The following is a 26,776-nucleotide window of genomic DNA, read 5'->3' as shown; positions in this document are numbered from 1 at the left end:
AACCTGAAGCTCTCGGCTGGACGAGCCTGAAGCTCTACGGAGGATTAACCTGAAGCTCTCGGCTAGACGAGCCTGAAGCTCTACGGAGGATTAACCTGAAGCTCTCGGCTGGACGAGCCTGAAGCTCTACGGAGGATTAACCTGAAGCTCTCGGCTAGACGAGCCTGAAGCTCTACGGAGGATTAACCTGAAGCTCTCGGCTGGACGAGCCTGAAGCTCTCAGCATGGACTCACTAGATGCGCTGCTCCTCCACCTTCTTTAGCACAGCATCTCTGTTTAAAACGGCCCTGATGGAATCCTGCTCCACCTCTGTCAGGTAGGTCAGATCGATCATGGTGAAGCTCTGGTGGCTCTGTAGATGTTTCTGCAGGTCAGCTCCTCACAGACCAGGTCACTGTGCTTCATTCAGGCTCTAGAACGTCTCCTTCATTCTGGATCCTTCTGCTCTCTGTTATCTGAAATGATAAATATTACATTCTCTTTTAGTATTCAACCCGTTGAAACTGGTTTTCACTTTGTTTTCTGTTTCCATTTTCTTGAACATAAAAAGCTGATTAATCACACTCTCATCAGTACGTCGTGTTGATCCTGTTCCTTTCATCACACAGAAGAAGGCATGCACACTTTGTTTGTACTCATCAATTGTTGGAAGAACCAGGTATCCTGAAGGGCATGAGGTATGAATTTATTTTACAGACGTAAATTTTTAAACAGTTTTGTGACGCATTAAAGACTAAAGGGGCCAAACTGAAGCAGCATTCTTTGTTTTCTCTCTTTCCAAGCTGTTTACTGGTTTTTCACAGTCATAAACAAACAGGGATGTAAATGATCAATGAACATGTACAGTAACCAAGAGACAGAAAAAAGAGGAGAAAGAAGCAAGATGGAAAAAACTAAAAAACTTGAAAGTGAAAGAACTACAATCGAGATTTAAAACCAAAACCTGTAAAACAAACAAACAAACAGTAAAATAGGTCAGTAAATCACTGGTCATGTCATTCAGAAAAGAAAATGAAATATACTATCAGTCACTCAACGATGTTTGGGAAGTCTCCTCCTTGAACAGAATTAGAGAAGGGGTTCCATATCCTGTGTAATGTATTAGGTGAGCCATTGTTTATACTTCTAATTGGTTGTAATTGTATTGAATGAAGGACATCTTTTATCCAGAGAGCATGTAAGGAGGGAGCTGCAGAGTTCCACCTAAACAACATTAATACCTTGGCCAGAAGAGTTCCTAAAGCTATGAATGTGAGCACAGCCTTACATTTGGTTCAATAAGTTTCCCAATAGTGATGTGCGAGTTTGAATGAATCATTCAAAACTCGTGAATCACTTCACAAAATGGTGACTCGCGAGTCATCATGTTCATGAACTGGTTCACTGAGTCATTCCTGCTCCAGCCGTCCAGCTGCAGAGAGGAAAACAGAAATGTTATTGTTGTGCTGCTGCTACTCTAACTGCTCCTGTATAAATATATTATTTTACCCACTTCAGTCGCCCTGAGGGAAAAGCAGTAGCAGCTCTGGCTCCTTAAGCTCACATGAGGCCTTCAGCACACATGCTCCAGTCAGCTCAGAAGTGACTAGTGACTAGTTCAGCACGCATCTCCGACTCAGCTCGCTTCAGTGGTTCAGCATCCCCGACTCAGCTCGCTTCAGTGGTTCAGCATCCCCGACTCAGCTTGCTTCAGTGGTTCAGCATCCCCGACTCAGCTCGCTTCAGTGGTTCAGCATCCCCGACTCAGCTCGCTTCAGTGGTTCAGCATCCCCGACTCAGCTCGCTTCAGTGGTTCAGCATCCCCGACTCAGCTTGGAACTCGAGAGAGTCGTTCACCTCCTCTCAATCGGTCAGGACGTAGCAGACCGACTGAGCTGAGCTGCTCCGTTTACCTGGTGAGCAGTGAGACTTCCCACCACCCCCCCCCCACCCCCCACCTGGTGAGCAGTGAGACTCCACCCCCCCACCCCCACCACCCCCCACCTGGTGAGCAGTGAGACTCCCCCCCCCCCCCCCCCCCTCCCTACCTGGTGAGCAGTGAGACTCCACCCCCACCTGGTGAGCAGTGAGACCCCCCCCCCCCCTCCCTACCTGGTGAGCAGTGAGACTCCACCCCCACCTGGTGAGCAGTGAGACCCCCCCCCCCCCTCCCTACCTGGTGAGCAGTGAGACTCCCCCCCCTCCCTATATATAAATACACAATAAAAAATGTTAAAATAGGACTGTAGTGTGTATTGTGTTGAGTTTACTGCTGTCCCATATAATTACTTCCACCCTTTGAACCTCAGTACCCTTAGTACCTCATTGATACTAGTGAACTACACTGCTCAAAAAAAATTAAAGGAACACTTTGAAAACACATCAGATTTCAATAGTGAAAAAGAAATGTTGGATATCTATACTGATATAGACAGTTTAATGTCTCAGGAACAAAAGGATGCCACATCTTTTGATTGAAATAAAAGTTTTCAGCCTACACAGGGCTCAGTATATAGACACCCCAAAAATCAAAGTGAAAAAATGATGTGGCAGGCTCGTCCATTTTACCTAAATTCAATTTCTGCAACTCAAAATTCTTTTCAATATCTTGTGTGGCCCCCACGTGCTTGTATGCATGCTTGACAACGTCGTGGCATGCTCCTAATGAGACGACGGATGGTGTCTTGTGGGATGTCCTCCCAGATCTGTCTAAGGGCATCAGTGAGCTCATGTAAAGTCTGAAGAGCAACCTGGCGGCATCTGATGGACCGAAACATTATGTCCCAGAGGTGTTCTATCGGGTTTAGATCAGGTGATCGTGAGGGCCATTCAATTGTGTCAATTCCTTCATCCTCCAGATACTGTCTGCATGCTCTTGCCACATGAGGCCGGGCATTGTCGTGGACCAGGAGGAACCCAGGACCTACTGCACCAGCGTAGGGTCTGACCATGGGTGCAAGGATTTCATCCCGATACCTAATGGCAGTCAGACTGCCGTTCTCTAGCCTGTAGAGGTCTGTTCGTCCCTCCATGGAAATGCCTCCCCAGACCATCCCTGACCCACCACCGAACGGGTCATGCTGAATGATGTTGCAGGCAGCATAGCGCTCTCCTTGGCTTCTCCAGACCCTTTCACGTCTATCACAGGTGCTCAGGGTAAACCTGCTCTCATCTGTGAAAAGCACAGGGCGCCACTGGCGGACTTGCCAATTCTGGTGTTCTATGGCAAATGCCAATCAAGCTCCACGGTGCTGAGCAGTGAGCACAGGGCACACTACAGGACGTCGTGCCCTGAGGCCACCCTCGTGAAGTCTGTTTCTGACTGTTTGGGCAGAGACATTCACACCAGTAGCCTGCTGGAGGTCATTCTGTAGGGCTCGGGCAGTGCTCCACCTGTTCCTCCTTGCACAAAGCAGCAGATATCGGTCCTGCTGATGGGATGAGGACCGTCTACGGCCCTGTCCAGCTCTCCTAGAGTAACTGCCTGTCTCCTGGAATCTCCTCCATGCTCTGGAGATTGTACTGGGAGACACATCAAATCTTCTTGCAACAGCACGCATGGATGTGCCATCCTGGAGGAGTTGGACAATCTGCGCAACTTCAGGAGGGTTAAGAAATCGCCTCATGCTTCCAGTCGTGATAATGACTCGAGCTAAAGCCAACACTTGTGGAAAAACAGTTGAAAAAGATCAAGAGGGAGGAACTTGAAATGGCCTCCACCTGCAAAACCAGTCCTGTTTTGGGGGCCATCTCGTTGTTGCCCCTCTAGTGCACCTGTTGTTAATTCCATCAACACCAATGCAGCTGAAACTGATTAACAACCCCCTCTGCCACGTACCTGATCAAAACCTTATCAGAAAAGTGCAATTGAATTCATGCCATACCCTGATAAAAAACTGTTCCTTTAATTTTTTTGAGCAGTGTATATTTGAAAGTTGTAAGAAGAAAATCAAGATGTTGGAGGAAAAAAATGAAACTTTCACATCATACATATATAAATATATAGGGTACACAGTATTTGCCCTTCTGGATACCTGATATTTGTTTATGCATAATGAGGAAGGGTGGGGGTGGGGGTGGGGGTCGAGTCAAGCTGTTGCCATCAGTTTATTTTCCACGCTGGTACAATCACTGCAGAGTCAGTGGACTTCAGACTCCAGCCGATAGTTTAAAAGAAAGAAAATGGAAATGTGCAGAAGAAGCCTTGTCTGGAGGCATTTTGAGATGGAAAGTCCAACTCATGCCACATGCCTGGTTTGCAGAAGACTTTTATTACTGCGGGGAGGAAGTACTTTGAATATGAGAAGGTATTTAGCCAGCAAGCATCCCACTGTGATGTACAGCCAACAGCAACCTGAGACCACAGCACAAAGGGCAGCAGCAACAGAAACAACCTGAGAGCACGGCACAAAGGGCAGCAGCAACAGCAGCAATAGCAACAACAACAACAACCTGAGACCACGGCACAAAGGGCAGCAGCAACAGCAACAACAACCTGAGACCACGGCACAAAGGGCAGCAGCAACAGCAACAGCAGCAACAGCAACAACCTGAGAGCACGGCACAAAGGGCAGCAACAACAGCAGCAACAGCAACAACAACAACAACAACCTGAGACCACGGCACAAAGGGCAGCAGCAACAGCAACAAGAACCTGAGACCACGGCACAAAGGGCAGCAGCAACAGCAACAGCAGCAACAGCAACAACCTGAGAGCACGGCACAAAGGGCAGCAACAACAGCAGCAACAGCAACAACAACAACAACCTGAGACCACGGCACAAAGGGCAGCAAAAACAGCAACAGCAGCAACAACAACAGCAACCTGAGACCACGGCACAAAGGGCAGCAACAACAACCTGAGACCACGGCACAAAGGGCAGCAGCAACAGCAACAGCAACAACAACCTGAGACCACGGCACAAATGGCAACAGCAACAGCGGCAGCAACAACAACCTGAGACCACGGCACAAAGGGCAGCAACAACAGAAACAGCAGCAACAGCAACAGCAGCAACAGCAGCAACAGCAACCTGAGACGACGGCACAAAGGGCAGCAACAACAGCAGCAACAGCAACAGCAACAGCAGCAACAGCAGCAACAGCAACAACAGAAACAGCAGCAACAGCAACAGCAGCAACAGCAGCAACAGCAACCTGAGACGACGGCACAAAGGGCAGCAACAACAGCAGCAACAGCCACAGCAACAGCAGCAACAGCAGCAACAGCAACCTGAGACGACGGCACAAAGGGCAGCAACAACAGCAGCAACAGCAGCAACAGCAACCTGAGACGACGGCACAAAGGGCAGCAGCAGCAGCAGCAAGAGGAGCAGAGGAGATGGTGGATGTGAGAAGAGATGATCTGTTAGCAGTACAGATGAGGTTCCTCCACACTCTCCACTTGAGATCAGGACGGTGTTCACCGCAGCCAGGAGAGCCTTTAAATCAACAGGGATGAATTCACCATTACTCTCCCGGTATTCTCTGTATGCTCCAAAAACACTTCTGGAGCCTCAATTCCAAAGTGCAAACAGAGACTCCTGATTTCATCTCCAAATAGTGCTTCTGCATCCTTTGGCCAAAGTAAAGCTCTTTTAAATCATGTATTAACTTCCTGTTTGGTCTTTGCCATGGGAGAGCATGTGTTTCTCAGTCTCTGCGAGGCTCTTAAAGAATGCTCTATGGTCACTGGGTGGACCTGGACGTAAGGACACACCTTGAAACATGTTCTCTTCTACTCCTCTCTGGCTCAGCTGGCTGTGAGGCCGGGGCACTCATATTGCTTCCAATGCCCTGATTTCCCAGGAAATGGCTTTATGTGCACTTATGATAGGACAGTCTTGTTTTTGAACTTCGAGGGACAGTTCTGACAGTTCTTGAAGAGCATCATACTTTATGCTGAGATTTTATACGAAAGCATGAGAAGATCTCTGCTTAGCCAGGCCGTTGGAGCTCTCGTGGGAGGTGCTGTTGCACGAGGAACCTTCCGGAGTGTTGGGATTTATGGTTGGTTATTAGCATATAATTACTGTAAGTAATAGATTACTGAAAGTAATAAATCACTGGAAGTAATTTATGAAAAACTTAAATTATTAATGGAAGTAAACGGTCATTTACTCATTAACAACTCCTAAAGTAATTGAATAATTACTTTAAAAACAAATAAAAGGGTTAGGGTTTGCATAAATTTGTTATTTATGTATAAATAATAAATCGGGGCACCACCAGATAAACTGGAAATAGCTAATACCAAAATATCAGTCTCGTTTGTAAAAAGTTTATTTAAGTTAGTTAATATTTCTGCATAAAATATAACAATCCGAGCACAGACTGTTACAAACCAGTGAATTGTCAACAATAAATACACAATAAATACACAATAATCACCAAGAAGCGTACAATTCAGCTAACAGGAGTTTATTAATAAAAATTTATTAATTCATAAATAATTCAGAAATCATCTCATAAATCAACACATTCAAATAGCAAACGACATCTAACACGGAGATCTAATCTATTAAACAGCAACACTATGTACAAAGAGTGTGTGTGTGTGTGGGTGTGGGTGTGGGTGTGGGTGTGGGTGTGGGTGTGGGTGCGTGTGTGTGTGTGTGTGTGTGTGTGTGTGTGTGTGTGTGTGTGTGTGTGTGTGTGTGTGTGTGTGTGTGTGTGTGTGTGTGTGTGTGTGTGGGGTCTGGAGTGGAAAAGTGTAATGACCTTGAACGTCCACCAGGTGGAGGCAGACGTCGGCGGGTCAATGCGGTGACTGTGACGACCACTAGGGGCGTGCGGCGGCGCGCAGAGGGAGAGCGCATTGGCTTGATGTGTCCACCAGGTGGACGTCAAGAGGGATTGCGATGACCCACGCGACCACTAGAGGTGTTTGACTCGCTCTTTCCGGGGACACGGCGATTGCTTAGCGGCCAGATAAACAAGACGTCCGTCGAGCGCGCGTGCACGAGGGCGGTCTCGGAGCGAGGCAGTCTACCGAGGGCATAATGAACGGGCGGTTCCGTTGGCCTGGTTCTGAGCACCGGGGTCCTAAGTGGAGGTCGGGACCTGCAGTTAGAACTCTTGTGATTGAAGCAGATCTGCCCTTGCAGCAGGTAACAGTTAGGCGTTACATGCAGCAGTGTGTGTGAGCTTATCTTGATCAGTTGAGGGGGAGGGGGGCGCATATATGCGAGGCAGATGTGGGTTAGTAGAAGGAGGGGAGAGATGAGAGAGGATGAAGACAAGAGAAAGACAGAGAATTCTGCGAGGCTCGGTTCTGAACCCTGGTTCCTCCACACAGAGCTCCCAGTGGGCCTGGAGCTCACTTGGACCTCTGGTTCTGAGGTCGAAAACCAGAGTCCTGGACTTGGTTGGTGCGCGTGAACGTGCATACACAAACATAGGAGATGCTGCTGCCTTCTGAGCGGCACATTGAAACACACATCATGTTAACAGAACATCATTCTAACTATTCTCTGCCCAGACAAAAGCTCTCTCACCATACGGTTCTGCTGTTGGTTCTGGGAGGCTGTGGTAACTGGTTGTGACCTGGTCTGAATTCAGCGTCCTGAATTCAGAGGCTTGGCTTCAGCTGCAGGAGTGGACAGCTGAGAGGATGATTTTGGAGAGGAGACGATGGCTCTGGTCTCCAGAATCCCTCAAAAACAGGAAAAATAGAGGAAAACAGAAGATGTAGTCCAAACTGGGTCCTGCTCGTCCAGCGGGCTGGCCTTGATGTTTCTTCTGTTCCTATTCGGGTACTCTCTTCATCATCCTGAGGCAGAGACATGTGTCTCCCTCGAAGGATAGATTGAGAAGCAGAGAGATTTGGTATGAGAAGTTTCACCCAGGCTAGAATTTTGGACCCCTGTGGTGTTCGGGTCGGATTCGAGCATCCTCATTGGCCACTTCCGGGGTCTGGCTCGCTCCCCTGCTGTTTTATGGCCTGTTCATTGTTGCTGGTGTTTTTCCTTCGGGGGAGAAACTTCTTGGAAGAGTTCAATGGAATCTTCAGCCCCAACAGCAGCGTGCGTAACATGTCTGTACAGAGCAGGGTAACTTCTCCACACAGCTTCAACTGTTCCAAAACTGGAGGCCCACCTGTTGTCCTGAACCCGTTGTCCAGAACCCGACCTGTTCTACACAGCTGGATGTCTAAGCTGTCAGTAGATTCCTTTAGCTCCAGTCAGTTTTTGTTGGACATGTTGTACAGTGCATATAGTTTGTCCATGAGGATTTTGAAATGATTTATGGCTCCCATGTCTTTAATGACATCACCGACAGCGAGCTCCAGCCGGTGTGCGGAGCAGTGCCTCACCATGATGTTTGAAGTGTCTGAAGTCTAACTGCCACTCCGCTTTCGCGCCCCAGCTTAACAGAGGCACCATCACAGGTCAGGCCAATCAGCATCCGGGAAAGAAAGGCTTCATTTAGGCTTGTAAGCTCCAGAGAAGCCAGTAGTTTGTACACAATTCCCTCTGCGGGCAGGTCTTCTAAGTCGACAAGATCAAAGAACAGATTTTCAGGTGATTCCCTCTCCTGGAACTGAAGCCTCATGTACACAAGTAATGCGCTTTTTGCTTTCAAGGCCGTTGACTTGTCCAGTATCAGTCCACTTTCTGGAGCCACGTCCACAATTTTGTTTAGCAGTTTTTGTTTCATTTCCAGTGAAATGTGTTGTTGTATGTTGGAACACGTCATATTAGAGTGTAGAACCCTCCCCATGTCTATCGATTTCATTCTTGAAGCCATGTGCGTGTCGGTGGCACTGAGTCTCCTCGTAGGCGGTACAGAAAATTCTCCCAGTCGTTGGAATATGATCTGATTGATTATTGATCAATGTTTGTTAAAGTGTCCTCCTTTGCCTTTGCTAAAATTTGTGCAGCTGCAATGCGTGCTTTTGTCCTTTCTTGTTCATAAATATTTTTTCCTAAGGCTGTTTGTTATTTTTTAATGTCACTTGCAGAAGATGTTACAGAGCATCCATTCTTTTGCCAATTTCATGCCTGCATTTTTTTCTGGACTCAGTGATCCTACTTTTTAGCAGATTTTGCAGCCGAGTCCACCCTCGTCTTTTAACACCGGGGACAATGAACAGGACATAACACAGCAGGGAAGAGGCCAAAGACCCCAGGACGTCTCCACCCACCAGGTTGGCAACCAATGGTGATGGTCGAACCCGACCCGACACCACAGGGGTCCAAAAGTCAACATGGTGAGACTCCTTTCCTACCAACTGTCCTCTGCTTCTCATCCCGACCACCAGGAGGGACACACGTCTCTGCTTCGGGACGGTAAAGAGATCACCAAGTAGGTCCAAGGGACAGAACCAACGCCAGCCCGCTGGACCAGCAGGACACAGTTTGGACTGCTTTTTATCTTTTCCTTTTTCTTTTCTTTGGGGATTCTGGAGACGCAGCCCCCCCCTGACATTTAGCTGCCTCGCTGTCTACTCCTTGCAGATGAAGCCAGGCCTCTGAATTTAGGACGCTGAATTATGACCCGGTAACAACAGTTACCGTTGCCTCACAGAACCGCACAGCACCACGGACGGTGCTGGACAGCACAGCAGGACAGTAAGAGCTTTGTCTGGTCAGCAACTGTCAGATTAGCGTGAAGCTAACATGCAATGTGTTTCAATGTGCCGCTGATAAAGCCGTCGCGGCCCAGATGTTTGTGTACACGCGTTCACGCACACCCACCAAGTCCTGGACTCGGGTTTTCCACCTCAGAACCACAGATCCAAGTGAGCTCCAGGCCCACTGGGAGCTCTGTGTGGAGGAACCAGGGTTCAGAACCGAACCTCGACAGAACTCTTCTCTCCTTCTCTTTCTCTCTCTTTCACGCGTGCCCTGCGCGTCCGCTGCCGCTCGTCTTATCTGCTCCAGATAAGCTCAACACACATAGCCACATTTAGCACCCGAACCGCTAACGACAGATCAGCAGGGTTCTGACTGCATGCTCCGACATCCAGTTAGAACTCCAGCTCAGAACCGGACTGACAGCGTCGTCCGGTCGTCACGTGACCTCGGAAAGCGTCTCCCTATCTCCCTAACACTTCTACCATTGTCTCCTGCTTTTTCCTCTGTCTCCGAGTCGTCCTCTTTTCCACCGGATAGTTCTGCTCCTGCTTTTGCATCGCTGCTGCAGGTGATAACCCAGAGGAAGATTTTACTGCTCAAAGCTTGCTCTTCTACAGCTTGGGAGACAAATTTGAGATTCTCATCTCAGCCTAATTTTAGTTTCTATTTTGTCTAAAATGTTTCTCATATGTTGATCCTAAAATTCACTTGGTGAAAAATGTGAGACAGAATAATTAGGGGGAGTCGTACTTGAGACTGATGGGAGATACCTTGCTAATCTTAATTAAGTGTTTTAAATGGCTCCTTTGGAAAAAAAATTGCAATACTGGAGCTACTATGAAGCAATGTGTGACACACACACACACACACACACACACACACACACACACACACACACACACACACACACACACACACACACACACACACACACACACACACACACACACACACACACACACCTGCAACAAATAAGAAGTTCCATGGGAGGTTCTCCATGAAATCGTTGACAGGATACATCCTGAGGCACTTAGAATATCAGGTGACTTCAATCATGTGATTCTCTCCTCCCACCTGACTGGATTATCATTCTGAACAACAGGGATCATCCACTTCATACCATCATCATGGGCCTATATAATATATGGGATATAGAAGATCTTTGTCCTCACAGCCATCAGGCTTTATAATTCTATAGCAAATAGCAGATGAGCTGACAGGCGAAGGAATTTCCCTTTTGGAATGAAAAAAGTAAAATGAATCTGAATCTTTATTTAAATTCAAAACAGCAGTACTCAATTGTTACTCACAATAACAATGAGTATTTCAAGTAGCTGTAATAATGTTAACAACAATAGAGTTGACATTCAAAGACAGCAAAAGCTATTCAAACATTAGCATCATGATGCAATCTGAACATGGTCATTTCAAAAAACTGTCTATCAGTACGCAGCATCCAATACTTTACAGTGTTGTGGCCCTGATGCAGCATTATGAAGGCTTTCTTGACCTTACTTTTCTCCACCGGTATCCATCCATCCAGTGTACGACAGCACATGGTGTAAGCTGCAAGAAGAAAAGAAAGAAAAGAAAGCACAAATTACAAATTCTATAATGAAACTGCAGTTACCATGACAGCATTGACAGCTTTTTTCCGATATCACAAAATTCCCATTGAAATATGTCCATGGATCACACAGGACGTTCAGTAAAACTGTGAGGACACTGAAACGATCACGTTTAAATGTAGTATTTGGGTGATTCTGTGCAGCGGTGGACTGACCTGCTTGAGGTAGGGATGGAAGGTTGTAATATCTTTGAGCAGCTGCATGTCTTTCTTTGTGGCCTTCTTGGCGTCCACTGTCTTGTCAGCTGTCCCAATGAAGTCCACTGTGGCATTGTAGAACGTGTTGTCAAGAAGGTGTGCTGCCTCACCGTTCTGCCCATTCAGGAGGAGCCGCCAGACACACGGAGTGACAGGCGTGCCTGAACAGACAGACACCCGAGAAGAGCCTGAAAGAGGCTGCAGTGTCGGAGAGTTTGTGGGTTTTGAGTTTCTTTAATAAAATAAGTATGATTTCGGGAACACCTGACTCCGTGCCTTTGTGGGGGAACCTGGCGGTGGCGTGCTCTACTGCCACACTGGCTCCCTGTCAAACCCACAGAACGTGAAGGAGCGCCCCGAGTGCAGCGGCCATCCAGAGAACGGCAAAGGAGGCTGCAGCAGCAGCAGGCAGAGCAGAACCATCAGCTGATGGAGTCGCTTCTGCTGCAGAAAGTAGGAACAGGCCGACCTCCTCAAGTCGCTGCTGTCCAGGTGGGGAATTGAGCCGGAGGACTGTTCTGCCCCCACGCTGTTCGAGGCGGTGTGGGCGTCTTGTTCCCTGGAAGAGGAGGAGGTGCGGGCAACGAGCGCAGCGTGGCCGATCCCTGCACCGCGGAGGAGGACGGTGCACGTCGGCGGTGGCGGCGTGCCGGCAGACAGTCTCCAGGAGGAGGAGAGCCGGGCAGAAACGGTCCCGGCTCCAGTCCCGGCTCAGCGGAGAAGGGCGGGGCCTCGGCATGATGGTGCGGTTCACAGAGATACTACTACAAACAAAAGATATTACGTCAATCTGTAGGTTTTTATTCTGTGGCCATGTGAGCGTTCAGACCCCCGGCACCTTCATTTGACATGGAAACATGTATACCAGCTTTTTACCACTTATTTTAAAAAATAAAAAGACATCCCGGAGAAGACGTGACAAGAAGTGAAAAGTGGACATGTCCAGCAAAAGAGGACGTTTGGTCCCCTAATGTTAAGTTAGTTGCATGAAGTTAGAGAAAATTGTCTTAAGGGCCTCACTACAATGAGAGACAAGGTCTTCCAGTCATACCTGATTTATGTAACTCCAAGAGCGTCTACGGCCGCTGTTTGTAGGAATAAATCTCAAATTGCGTATTAGTTCCATAAAGATGTCTCTGCAGGACGTTAGCTAACCTTACCTGCTAACCTAACACGTTCATGTGGTCCGAGCTAACTAGCTAGCGTCACTATCTGCCACACATGATGACATCAGAACCAACATAAACACTCGTCATCTACATTTTACAAAGTTTTACCCCATTAGGATTGACAATATGTAGCTTACCTTCTTTTTTGTCCGTGACGGTTCCTTCTTCCTCCATCACTCCCGCCGCTCCCGCCGCTCCATCCGTCAACGGAAGGTAGGACCTGCTTTGGTCTCAGCACGTCACCCCATGTAAATGAACCAATCAGGATACAGCATTGGAGACTGACGGGGCTCTCAACCAATGAAATGTGGCCGTTGGGGCTACTTCATCTACAGAGTTCAAAGTTCACAACATTTTTGCGCCAAATGCAGCTTGATGCATAAAGAAAAGAAAGATGCGGCTCCTCCTGTGAGCGGATCAAGCTACACGTCTTCTAAAGGATAAGTTTACTTCATTATTTACTTTACAATTTTAGGTTTTTTTAGTTTGCCTTATAAACACACAATACAATTCAGTTATTTCTTGACTTTTGTAACGCCTCGTTTTTGTTTATATTTTTATTTCAGTTGACTGAATTTTTTTTTTCATTCATTCATTTCATTCATTATTTCGATAAGATATTATTTCGTTTTCATTAACTATAATAACTATAATAACGTATTATAGTTAACCCCAATAATAAAATGGTGAGAAAGATAAGTTAGTGATTATGATACGACAGTGAGTTTGTGCGTTTTAAAAATGTGAATTCAGCTTAGAAATGTTACTGGGATCATTTTCATTATGAACACATGATGTACATGTGTTAATATTGCTGGATTATTGATTTTGAGATGTCCAGTGAAATAGATTGTTAAAATGTCTTTCGTTGGCATTTTGTAAAATTTAATTTCTGCTATGCAAATGTCAAAAGTGTGTCATTTTGTTTACAGTTTTGATAGTAATTTTCCTAACTATATTAACAGATATGTCCACTATTGGAGCCATGGTAGTGGTTGTATAATTTTTAAGTGACAAATAAACAGGGCTTTATTCTGGTATTGATATTCTGTGGAAACTGTAACTTCATTGCTCTCAAGTTACCAATAAATTGCTGTTTTTATTTTACAATGTTTTTTATTTTGTTCATGAAAAAAAAACTGAATTATGTGGAGTGGAACACTTAAAATTATTCATAGAAAATGTAATTAATATAAAAGCAGAAGGTCTTTGCAGCCTACAAGCTTACATTTTCAATCAATTAATTTTGTGTACAGTAATACATAATTTAAAAAAGAATCATGTGGATTACAATAGAGTCAACATGATCGATGATTGAAAACAACCAAAGCGTTGATGGAAGTCTGAGAAGTCACTGAGTGCTTGTGGAGAGCTCTTCATTAGTTCTGTCTGAGCTCAGTATAGCCTCGTTTCCACACTGCCCCTTGGTGCCGGTGCCGGTCGGGTGGGGTCGGCTATCTGTAACCAGACCCGTATCAGTGCCGCGTTTCCATTACACGGGGAGCGGTTTGAAATGTAGGCGGGGTTATGAACGGTGTCGTAATCATGCAGGATGTGACGCCATAACGGGACATTTTCAAAAAAGTTTCCTGATTGCTGCAGAAGAAGTGATTGGAAATGGCTGCTTGCTGGGAGAACAGGTCGTCACGGACCAATGAGCAGACGGCAGTGTTGAAGCTCCTCCCCCTCATATCCGGCACATTGTGCCTGGTACCCTAAGTGGAGGGGTAGCGAGAAATGGTTACCAATGGTACCGGTTGGGAACGGTTCTGAGTCAGTGGAAACGCACAACAACCGGTTCTGACCTGACCCGTACCGGCACCAAGGGGCACTGTGGAAACGAGGCTTAAGAGATGCATGAACTGAAGCTGGGATGAGAATAGATTGAGTTCATAGAGATGCTCTCTGATTTCTCTGGCCGACATCGCAAAGACACACAAAGGTTGAGAAACTGAGAATTATATTAGAGCTTGTTGAGATCTCTTCTGAAACTTAAAAGGAGACTAAATTGTGATTTAGTGCATCGTATTGCTCTGGAGACCCAGGAGAGTTACCCTCCGTCTCAGTTTGGTGTCACACAGATCTCAAAGTTGTCTTGGAGAAGTAAATGAAAGTCTTTTCAAATGATCTTTTCCTCGGGACTGCTGCCATGCAGCAGCTCTCCTTCTCCTCCAAAACAACCTTTGATTTGACTTTGATCAGGATTCTCGTCGCTTACTGGCTTAAAAAAGCTCTTCAAATCCAACGGTCTCTTTTTGGCATCATCTACCACCGTCTTCAAAGCTCGCTAATGCACACAGTTTTAGTTCAAAATCCCAGTTTAGAGTGACGTAGCCTCGGAGTGACGTAGCGTCAGCGTGACGTATTGTCGGAGTGACGTAGCCTCGGAGTGACGTAGCGTCAGCGTGACGTATTGTCGGAGTGACGTAGCCTCGGAGTGACGTAGAGTCAGAGTGACGTATTGTCGGAGTGACGTAGCCTCGGAGTGACGTAGCCTCGGAGTGACGTAGTGTCGGAGTGACGTAGCCTCGGAGTGACGTAGTGTCGGAGTGACGTAGCCTCGGAGTGACGTAGAGTCAGAGTGACGTAGCCTCGGAGTGACGTAGCCTCGGAGTGACGTAGTGTCGGAGTGACGTAGCGTCGGAGCGCCGGATATTCCCTCTCCTGCTCACCCGCGTTCAGCGTTTACATTCAGTTTTGTGTGGACAATGACATTTCTAGTGATTTCAGCTGAATAAAAGACACAGCTGTCCATATCTAAGATTTAATAAAAATAATTAAACATAAAAGTGAAAAAGGGGTTTGGATTTATTAAATTTTTTTGTAATGAGGTGCTGGATCCAGTCAAATAAGTGCCGGGAGGTGCTGGATCCTGTTCCTGTAAGATCCAGCCCAAATGAAGCTCTGCTCAAGGCCCATGATGCCACTGCAGCAGACCAGGGCAGACCCTAACCCTCTGGTTAAAATGAGAGCCATGGATTTTTAACCCTTTTCATTTGCTGATGACCGTGGCTTCAGGTTATACTCCGAGGCTCTTTCTTCATCTTATGTGCTTCCCAGTAGAAGACGGTTATTACCTGACCTTTTGGAGTGAGAGGTGATATTATGAAATATGGCCCCCGCGGTGTGCCTAACCACTGACTGCTGGACCTCCATCACTGCGGGAGGCTTCATGTCTGTTACATGTCACTATATAAGTGACTTAAAGCTCCAATCACATTTGTTAGACTGTTTTGAGCTCACGGAGAACCACACAACTGGCCAAAGAATTAGGAAGGGGTAGCAGAAGAATGGGCCATCAGCAATAAGATTGTGGCTTGTGTTAGACGGTGCAGGCTGTGATGGACATTCTGCTCTGGAACCACCTCAGCTGTTTCCCACATATTAGCAGCCTCAAATTCAAGAGGTAATCAAAAAGGTAACATCCATCACTGAGTATACTCGTCGAAGTACAGTGGCCTCGGCAATGCTTCGAGAGATCCAGCTGCAGATGGGACAGCCACAACTACGACTAAAAACAAGATGGAATTCCACATATTGCATGTTGAAGCGCATCACAGAGGAAACACTCATCTCAACTCTGGCCCTGGTAAATCCTCAACTATAAGCACTGTCCCTGGATGACTGGGGAATTATCAGAGAGGCATGTGAGATCCTGCAGCCTTCTGAAGAAATGACTGCTGAACTCAGTTCCGAGTGTCTGGCTGCAGGACCTCCACTCTCAGGTTTCTCCACTCTCAGCCTTCTCCACTCTCAGGTTTCTCCACTCTCAGGTTTCTCCACTCTCAGCCTTCTCCACTCTCAGGTTTCTCCACTCTCAGCCTTCTCCACTCTCAGCCTTCTCCACTCTCAGGTTTCTCCACTCTCAGCCTTCTCCACTCTCAGGTTTCTCCACTCTCAGCCTTCTCCACTCTCAGCCTTCTCCACTCTCAGGTTTCTCCACTCTCAGGTTTCTCCACTCTCAGGTTTCTCCACTCTCAGGTTTCTCCACTCTCAGCCTTCTCCACTCTCAGCCTTCTCCACTCTCAGCCTTCTCCACTCTCAGGTTTCTCCACTCTCAGCCTTCTCCACTCTCAGGTTTCTCCACTCTCAGGCTTCTCCACTCTCAGCCTTCTCCACTCTCAGCCTTCTCCACTCTCAGGCTTCTCCACTCTCAGCCTTCTCCACTCTCAGGTTTCTCCACTCTCAGGTTTCTCCACTCTCAGCCTTCTCCACTCTCAGCCTTCTCCACTCTCAGCCTTCTCCACTCTCAGGTTTCTCCACTCTCAGGCTTCTCCACTCTCAGCCTTCTCCACTCTCAGCCTTCTCCACTCTCAGGTTTCTCCACTCTCAGGCTTCTCCACTCTCAGGCTTCTCCACTCTCAGGTTTCTCCACTCTCAGAAGTCTATACTACAGCATTTTAGAGTTTAATCTTTTATAAATGTCATTGTTTATTTCAAATATGCACAAAATCAAATAAACGGTTCATAATCAAAAGATATCTCACCAAACAAAGAAAAGAAAGAAGTAGAACTTATCAAACCCCACTCCCTCTTCATAAATACTAGCAGGTTTATTTTTTATTGTATAAAGGTGGGTGATATGTACAGTATCTCACAAACCTGAGTTCGCCCCTCACACTTCTGTAAATATTTAATTATATCTTTGGATGGGACACTGAGGAGATGACATTTCTTCAGTGTCACATTGAAAGATATAAACGTTCAAAGAAATGTGAGAGGTGTATTCACTTTTCTAAGATACCTTCTGGTGTATTGGGCTGAAGTACGTTTATATTATATATCAGGTTGAGGCCAGTCAGTTAAAAGGACTAAATGACTGTTTTTATAAGCCAATATGTCATACCTATTGTTGTTGTGTTCTATCATGTGATACATATGATGTACTTTCACTGTTATCATGTAAACTGTATCTTACTTTAGTTTAATGTATATTGCTCTGTTTATTCTGTGTTAGTGGCCATTATTCATTTCATATTACTTATTGTGCTGTTTTGGTGCTTGTTCTGCTGAATCATAGATTTACACCTGGGTTGGAGTGTCAATAAATTTACTACCTCAGCTCAGAGATGTCCACGGAACAATTGAAGTGAAATATAAAGTACTCCATAAAACACAAAAAGTCAAAACAATGTTATAGTTCTTTATTCAGTCATCTATGTGGCATTCGCAATGTCCCTGATAATGTCTTTTGCCAACGATTTCTTAACAAAATGTCCACATTTCCAATATTATAGAAAACAAATTTAAATAGCTCGATAAGTGATTAATTTTCTGACTCGTGCAGGAATACTTCGTTACACGAGGCTTAGTACTGCAGACCAGCCTCGGCCTGTTCCTACTCCCCCATGTCCAGTACTGAAGGGCCTGTTCCTGCTCCATGTCCATTACAGAAGGGCCTGTTCCTGCTCCCCCATGTCCATTACTGAAGGGCCTGTTCCTGCTCCATGTCCATTACTGAAGGGCCTGTTCCTGCTCCATATCCAGTACTGAAGGGCCTCTTCCTGCTCCATGTCCAGTACTGAATGCCCTGTTCCTGCTCCATGTCCAATACAGAAGGGCCTGTTCCTGCTCCCTCATGTCCAATACAGAAGGGCCTGTTCCTGCTCCATGTCCAGTACTGAAGGGCCTGTTCCTGCTCCATGTCCAGTACTGAAGGGCCTGTTCCTCCTCCCCCATGTCGAGTACTGAAGGGCCTGTTCCTGCTCCCTCATGTCCAATACAGAAGGGCCTGTTCCTGCTCCCTCATGTCCAATACAGAAGGGCCTGTTCCTGCTCCATGTCCAGTACTGAAGGGCCTGTTCCTCCTCCCCCATGTCCATTACAGAAGGCAGGTCAACTCGGCCAGTAAACAGGTGCATGTTCGCCCAAACCCACTTTCCTGCACGTCTGTAGTCACCAACAATCCTGGATTCAAACATGTCCGATGGAAAAGACAGAAAGAAGATTAAAAATGCTTCCTGCCTTTGTGACTTGAAGATGAGATGATTGTAACTCCCTAATGTCAGGATGTCCAAACTCCTCTGTTAGGATCTTCCAGCTAGAGCAGAACGCTGCTGCAGGTTTACTAACCAGAACTGGAAGAAGAGAGCACATCTCCCCAGTCTTAGCATCCTTACACTGGCTTCACATCAAATCTAGAATAGAATTCAACATCCTTCTGATCACATCTAAAACTCTTCATCACCAGGCTCCGTCCTATATGGAGAAACTTCTAGAAGGGTCTCACCCTCCACGAGCCCTTGGCTCTGAGGATGCAGGACTGTTGGTAATCCCTAAAGTCCTTCAAAGTAAAAGAGGAGGCAGGAGTTTCAGCCATATGGCTCCTTTACTCTGGAATCAACTAGCAGCCTCGGTCCGAAGGGCCCACACCATTAGTTTATTTAAGAGGAGACTAAAAAGCTTCCTCTTTGATAGAGCTTCTCATTAGGAATAAAATAGGAGCACTAAGTTGAGCTGCTCTAGGCCTAGACTGCTGAGGGGATTTCCTCTCTCCCGTTAAAGGGAGGAACTCTACATTTGGAGCTTCTGTTTCTTGTCTTTCTTTCTTTCTCTCTGTGTAACAACATTACTGGAGCCACCAGATCCTGACAGGAGGGGAGCAGGATCCAGGGGATCAGACCCAAGACTCCCAGAGTGGAGTTACCACGGTCCTACTACCCGACCCCCCCACAGCACCGGGACCCCCCCACAGCACCGGGACCCCCCCCACAGCACCAGGACCCCCCCGCAGCACCAGGACCCCACCACAGCACCGGGACCCCCCCACAGCACCGGGACCCCACCGCAACGGCACGGCCCTTAAACTCCAGACTGAGATTGGTTCATCATCAGACCAACGCTCATCATAGACTTTTCTTAGTATTTGTACTTCTCTGGCCTGTCTGCCTCTCTCTCTCTCCCTCTTCTTTTCCTCTCTCTCTCTCTCTTCTATTCCTCTCTCTCCCTCTTCTTTTCCTCTCTCTCCCTGTCCTATCCCATGTACTTCTCCCCCCAACCGGTCAAGGCGGATGGCCGTCCTTCCAGAGTCTAGGGTCCGCCCCACGGTTTCTTCCTGAAGAGGGACTTCTTGAACTTCTCTCCATGCGAGGGAGTTTTTCCTGGCCACTGTTGCTTGTTACACCTGCTTGCTTTGGAAGGTTTAGTTGGGTCCTGTTGTTCTCTATCATTGTAAGAGGCTTTGAGATGTTTGTTGATGTGATTTAGCGCTTTACAAATAAAATTGAATTGAATTGAATTGAATATATGTTAATGTCTTTATGAAAACTGATTAAGGTTGAGCTATTTTTAACAGCTTTACATACTAATATGAAGTACAGTAATGAATCATGTAGCTTTACATTATATATTGATACTCTGGCTGTCCTGTGAGAACCACGCTTCTCTAAAACCTTCACAACCCGAGAAAAACACGATTTCTACTTCATTGCAATGCATTAGCTACTGCATGGAGGGTGTATCGCTTGCTGTACTCTTTACAAACTGTTTCACCCATCAGATATACGAACAGTTATTTCACATTATGTACTGAAAACAGTTAGACCTCCGGTGCTTAAATGCTAACCACTGTTAGCATGACTCAGCTTTAAAATGACACGTAACCTAAACCACTGGTGGAACACGCTGTTAGATGCATCAACAATATATGTTAGTTTACGGCAGGTATATCAACGGCGAATTCATAACTTTTTTTGGAAATTTAAAAGTAGCAACTTACCGCTATGTTGCTCGCCTCTGCGCATTTGGGTTAAACGTGTCGTCATTTCCTGTCTGACAGTGGAGGGAGTCTCACAGTGGAGGGAACCTCACAGTGGAGGGAGTCTGACAGTGGAGGGAACCTCACAGTGGAGGGAGGGAGTCTCACAGTGGAGGGAACCTCACAGTGGAGGGAGCCTCACAGTGGAGGGAACCTCACAGTGGAGGGAGTCTCACAGTGGAGGGAGTCTGACAGTGGAGGGAACCTCACAGTGGAGGCTGCACCGGAAATGCCTGAGAGTGGAGGTCCTGCAGCCAGACGCCTCTATTTTGGAATATATATAGAGGGGCAAATAAGTGTATATACAGTGTTGTCCTATATCTTGGATGAGTATATTGTCAGAAATTGGGAAGTTTATATCTTCTTAACTTTAACTGGGACTCAAGAGACTAAAGCCACCATTCCATCGCACTTTCTGTGCCCGAGCGCCACCGGGCGAGGAAGGTTTCCGCGTAGTCCGACTGAAAAAGTTGTGGATGGTACTGAAAGAGACCGAGACCACTGGGTACGATTTTCCGCTCCCCCTCCGTTGAGGTACCATGCACCGAGCGACAACGCAGCCGTCTGCTGATTGGTAGTGATGATCTATGGAATTACAGGAGTGCCAAAATTAAAAGGAAATATATGTGGAAATATAAAGAGAATCAATAATAAAAAATCAAAATGATAATAAAGGTAGTCATATTCTTTTTCTATCTTGTCTTTGCTTATTCCATTTTGTCAATGCTTGTCCTGTTTTGTCTTTGTCTTTTCCATTTGTTTTTGTCTTTGCATTTACTGGACGAGTCCAGCGTCTGGAAAAGACAAAAGCAATACAAAGTAAATCAGCGAGGGCTGTGGGGGGTCTCTCTGTTCAGGGGGACCCGTCCATACCTGATCACTCAATTCCTGCTTGAAGGACGTCATGCTGAGAAATTTGTGTTCATGCCAATAGATGGCACTGTGTCATTAAAAATAAGTTTGAAGTATTTAATTTATTTTTCCTTTTACACATTTCTGATTTCTTGTACAATGTTGAAAATATCATTTCTTTGTTTTGGTAACAAAAATATTTTGTTTAATTAAGAATCCACTGGTTATGTTTGTTTTTGGTGTGATGTGGGCGTGTCCACTCATTGTCGTATTTATATTTCCGGGTTTACTGATGAACGAGAGACGGCATTTGGGACTTGAGCGGAAAAATATATTCGCTGTGTGAATAAGGCCGGCGTACAGTGGCTCTGTAGTGGCCTCTTCTCAATTCGTCCACGTCCGTCATATTTAACTTTCCCTCTTTTTTACTTCAAATAAACGTGCATGTGCGTCTACTTCCTGTTACTACAGAGCCACTGCAACTGGCTGAAATGAGTTTCCTCCGTAGGGTGGCTGGGCGCACCCTTAGAGATAGGGTGAGGAGCTCCGTCACCAGGGAGGAGCTCGGAGTAGAGCCGCTGCTCCTCCACATCCAGAGGAGCCAGCTAAGCCTCGGTCATCTGTTTGGGATGCCCCCCGGACGCCTCCCTGGGGAGGTGTTCCGGGCATGTCATTCCGGTAGGAGGCCATGGGGCAGACCTAGGACACGCTGGAGGGACTATGTCTCTGGGCTGGCCTGGGAACACCTTGGGGTCCCACCGGAGGAGCTGGAGGACGTGTCTGGGGCGAGGGAAGTCTGGGCTTCCCTGCTGAGACTGCTGTCCCCACGACCCGGACTGGAGAAGAGGAGGACAATGGATGGATGGATAGAATTAAAAAAATAAATAAATAGAACAACGTTAATGCTGCATTTTTAAAATGGTGAAACCAAGATTAATGCAGTTTTGCAGTGCTCTAGACTTGTCCAATTAGAAATACAACTTTATTAATAACAGGCTATAACTGCATAATGATAATCCTGAGGACCATAGTATCCAATTGCTTTATATTTATATTACACTATTCTACTTTCTCTCTTCTTTTGACTTTTCAGGTTTGTGACTGGTTCCAAGCCCATTGTACTTGCGAGAGGGCTCCAAAGGGGGACTGCGGATCAGCAGAGAAATCCTCCCAACCACCAGCCAATAAGGGACTTGGTTGACATCCTAATGGCAGAATGCATCTGGACCCCAGGTTCAGAAAGCATGCCTTTATTCATGAAAAACATAAAGAGGAGGCTGTATCCAGAACAATAAAACTGCCACAAGCTACAGCCGGCACAGACGAACAGGATCCTGGCCAACGCGTCACTGCTTCCACTGAGTCACTTCCTCAGGTATGGGTTGATTTTAGGAGATTGTTGCCTCTTTAGGCCAGGGGTCCAAAACCACCATACAGAGGCAATGCTGGGAGGACAAGGCTTGCTATCTGAACAACTCCTTCCCCGAACAGCCGACCTTCTTGAGTGGTGGAGATCTCGTGCCTCAGTGTTCAAAACCACAGTTGAAGTCATTAAAACAAGACTATGCATCGTGGCAACATCAGTGCCATCAGAACGGATCTTTTCCCAGACTGGACACATACTCACTGAAAGAAGAAACAGGCTCAGTCCTGAAAAACTGTGTGAGCTTCTTTTCCTGAATTCTAAGTTGTGAGGAGGATTCAGGCCCCGTTTACACCACAACGAATTTGAGTGTATCCGCAAAACTTTCTTCACTTTTGGGGGGTCCGATACCACGACACCAGTGTTCTGATCCACTGTATCCTGAAGTTTTTAATCCGGCTCCCAAAGTGGAAAGATTCTTTCATGGTGCAAATCCCTCCTGCAGAGACTGATGGAGGCTACAGAGCCTGTTACTGCTCATCCCCCCCCCTCCTGCTCATCCAGTTGTACGACTCATAGTGGTACGACCCGTAGTGGTACGACCCGTAGTGGTACGACCCGTAGTGGTACGACCCGTAGTGGTACGACCCGTAGTGGTACGACCCGTAGTGGTACGACCCGCGGTCCATATTCTAGTTTTATCCTCCAGATCAGTAGTTTAATAGTTGAGACTCTCCCTGATATCATCCGGTTCCTCATCAGTCCACTAGGATGTCAGGTTCTTCACCTTTATAGTGTTTGGTTCTCTGCACACGTCTGTGTAGTTTCATTACAAAATCAAGCCACAGCGCCCTCCAGTGTCCCGGCAGACTAACTACATCGTTGTCTCTGTGTCCGCTGCTGCAGTGGAAACGCCCCCATATTTTTTTAGCGGTTTAGGTGTTGTCACGTGAAACGTTGTGGTGTAAACAGGGCCTTAGAGAGAAGGCTTACTTTGCACATAGTTGTGTTCTACTTTTAAAGTCGCCAATGTTTTTTTCACATTCTGTAAAGAGTTGTTATTCCTATTACTTCTTATTTTTATTCTTATTTTCTTTCTGTGTTTATATATTATTCTTATATTGCACCGGTGAAAGTTCATTGTTATTTTACATATTGCAATTTTATTTGCATTTACTTTGGAAGATTATTTGAGATTTGCACTCATGCCTTCATTTACATTTTCTACATAGTTATTTCATTCTTATTTATTCATTGTAGTGTTAGTTCCAGTTTCTGTTTATTTTCCAATTCCAATTTTGCATTTTTGATGTTTCATTGTGATGTTTAACGTTGGTATTTTCCTTTGCATTCTATTCTTAGTTGGTTAATCTAATTAACTTTGAGGTTGTGACAGAAAAAAATAAAGATTTCCATTTTGAACATTTTTCATCTTTCCCTCTTTTTTCACAATAATATAGCATGTTTTCCTGTTTTAAATTTGTGGTCTTAGTTTATTGAAATTAATGAGAAGGGATTTGAAATAGTAGAAGCATACCACTTTCTATGAGTTGTACATTTCATATGAATCACTCTTCACCATTGCAGAGTGGACTGACCTACCTGTACCTGAGCTGAATCTGGGACATTGGAGAATTTGTTTAATGATATTCATGGTACGTTTGACAACCAACAAGCATATAATTTACTTTATCGATCTCCACTCTCTGTTCTGTAAACCTAGCGTGTGGTGGGGTGGTTTAATAAAAGACAAATATACTGTCAAGCAATCCACGGGCCCGATTGCCACCAAGAGCGTCCCACTAAAGACCAAGTCTGGCAAGAGCATCACCGACAGGAAGAAGCAGATGGAGCGGTGAGACGAGCACTACCTCAAGCTCTACTCCACACAGATATACTGTGCAATACTTTTTTAAAATGTGAAAGATTTTAAACGTTTTAATATGTGAAAGATTTTAAACCCATTTGAAGTTATTATGTGAATTGTGATCCTGCACTGTGGAGAACCTCCAAATTTCATTGTGCAAAGTTGCATAATGACAAAAGTCTGTCTGTCTGTCTGTCTATCCATCTATCCATCTAATTATCTATCTATCTATCTATCTAACATCGTGACCGACACAGTGCTGGACGCCTTCAGCCACCTGCCCGTCCTGGTTGAACTGGACGACGAGCCCACAGAGGAAGAACTGAGCAAGGCCATCGACCGTCTCTCCACCGGGAAAGCTCCCGGAGAGCATTCTCCCAGAGGTTATCAAGGCAAGAAAAGAATTGCTCTTAGAAGACCTGCACCAACTGCTCTGCCTGTGCAGGGATCTGTACCACAGGACATGCATTGCGCCAAGATAGTGACTCTGTACAAAAACAAAGGTGACAGAAGCGACTGCAACAGCTACAGGGGCATTTCCCTGTTGAGTATTGTTGGCAAAGTCTTTGCCAGAGTCGTTTTGGCCCGCCTGCAGGTCCTTGCGGCGCGGGTGTACCCCGAGTCGCATTGCGGAATCAGGGCAGGCAGGTCCACCGTTGCCATGATATTCTCTGTGAGACAGTTGCAGGAGGAGTGCCGGGAGCAAACTAAGCCACTCTTTCTTGCTTTCATAGATCTGACGAAGGCGTTCGACCTCGGCTGCAGAAGTGGTTTGTTCCAACTCCTGAAGAAGATTGGCTGTCCCCCGAAGCTGCACTCCATCATCAAATCATTCCACACTGACATGCAGAGCACGGTGTGCTACAACAGAGCAACATCACACCCGTTTCCCATCAACAGTGGAGTCAAGCAGGGCTGTGTGCCTGCCCCAACCCTCTTTGGCATCTTCTTCTCGATGCTCCTGTCCCAAGCCTTCAAGGAGAACGAGGACGGAGTCTACCTGCACACTCGGTCCGATGGCAGGCTGTACAACTTGGCCAGGCTCCGAGCCAAGACCAAAGTCAGGCACGTCACCATCAGGGAGGCCCTCTTTGCAGACGATGCTGCCATCGCGACGCACACTGAAGAAGCACTCCAGAGGCTAGTCGACCACTTTGCCCTTGCGTGTGATGAATTTGGCCTCACGATCAGCATCAAGAAAACAGACGTGATGGGACAGGGAATGGACTCCCCTCCAAGTATCCAAATAGGGAGTCAGGAGCTTAACGCAGTTGATCGGTTCCAGTACCTGGGATCCACCATCAGCTCGAACCTCTCCCTCAAACCGGAGATCAGCTCCAGGATTGCCAAGGCCTTGGCAGTGATGTCCAGGCTCCACAAGAGGGTGTGGGCCAACAACACCCCCTGACGGTGAACACCAAGATGCAGATATACAGAGGCTGCATCTTGTCCACACTCTACTCCAGCGAAACCTGGACACCATGTGCTGCCCAGATGAGGCGACTGAACAGCTTTCATCTCCCCTGCCTTCGACGCATTCTGGAGATTAGATGGCAGGACAGGATCCCCAACACTGATGTGCTCGAGCAAGCAGGACTGTGTAGAGGAAAAATCATACACGTTATGCATGTAGTAGTGTCGAGGGGGACATTATAATGGCTCATGTAGAAGGTGTCTGGAGACATTCCAGCATGTATAGTAGTGGCTAAGCAGATCTGTTAAACACTTGTGTTAGGGAGTGAGCACGCAGCTGCAACGTCTGTGCTGCACTCATGTTATGTTTAATTGGCATGGCTGTATTGTGTTATACATCCACACCTGTGTTTTTAAAAAAAATAGAACGCTCTATCAATGGTTCTAATGGTGTCATAAGCAATGCCAAAAGCTGAGGGTGTGTGAAGATGACCTATAGACAGATCTTATAACACTCCCAAACAAGGTAAAAAACCAGGGAAGGAGCTTTCCAGAGGGGGCTTCTGAGGACACCATTAGATCCAAGTGTAGGATGGGAGTTTCAAAAATAAAGGCAGGACCAGAGAAGGGGATAAAAGAAGGGGTCAAGCGCTGTACAAACCAGTCTTTGACCGGTCGAAGTTTTGCCTGTTTTGGGAATAAAACTCATTTGCATCCAAGTCCAGCTTCTCATCTGATTTTTGTTTGGTGGATCAGTTTTTTACCAGTAGAGTTGGAGAATTAGAGACAAATGCCAAATGGAGGCTGGTCAAACACCAAAAGGACCTGCTTTACGGCGAGCTCTCAGGAGGTTCCAGACTCCGAGGTCGCCGCTGGCTGCGTTTCAACGACACCTGCAAAAGAGATATGAAGTGTGCTGCAATCGACACGCAGTCGGGGGAAAGCCTTGCAGAGTCTCGGGACTCCTGGAGGG

At 46.4% G+C, this 26,776-nt stretch overlaps 1 protein-coding gene across 1 annotated transcript in view; it reads right to left on the bottom strand.

The window, feature by feature from the left end:
• The window catches only part of LOC308121391 (uncharacterized protein), a 119,834-nt gene that overhangs the window by 84,783 nt on the left and 8,275 nt on the right, over positions 1–26,776 (bottom strand). The window contains exon 2 of the mRNA XM_080482601.1: positions 235–456. The gene's annotated coding sequence lies outside the window, so the exon portion shown is untranslated. The remainder of the gene's footprint in view (positions 1–234; positions 457–26,776) is intronic.

This window comes from Lipophrys pholis, assembly GCF_963383615.2.
Source record: "Lipophrys pholis genome assembly, chromosome: 16".
Lineage (NCBI taxonomy): Eukaryota > Metazoa > Chordata > Actinopteri > Blenniiformes > Blenniidae > Lipophrys > Lipophrys pholis.
This window is presented reverse-complemented; position numbering and strand designations above follow the sequence as displayed.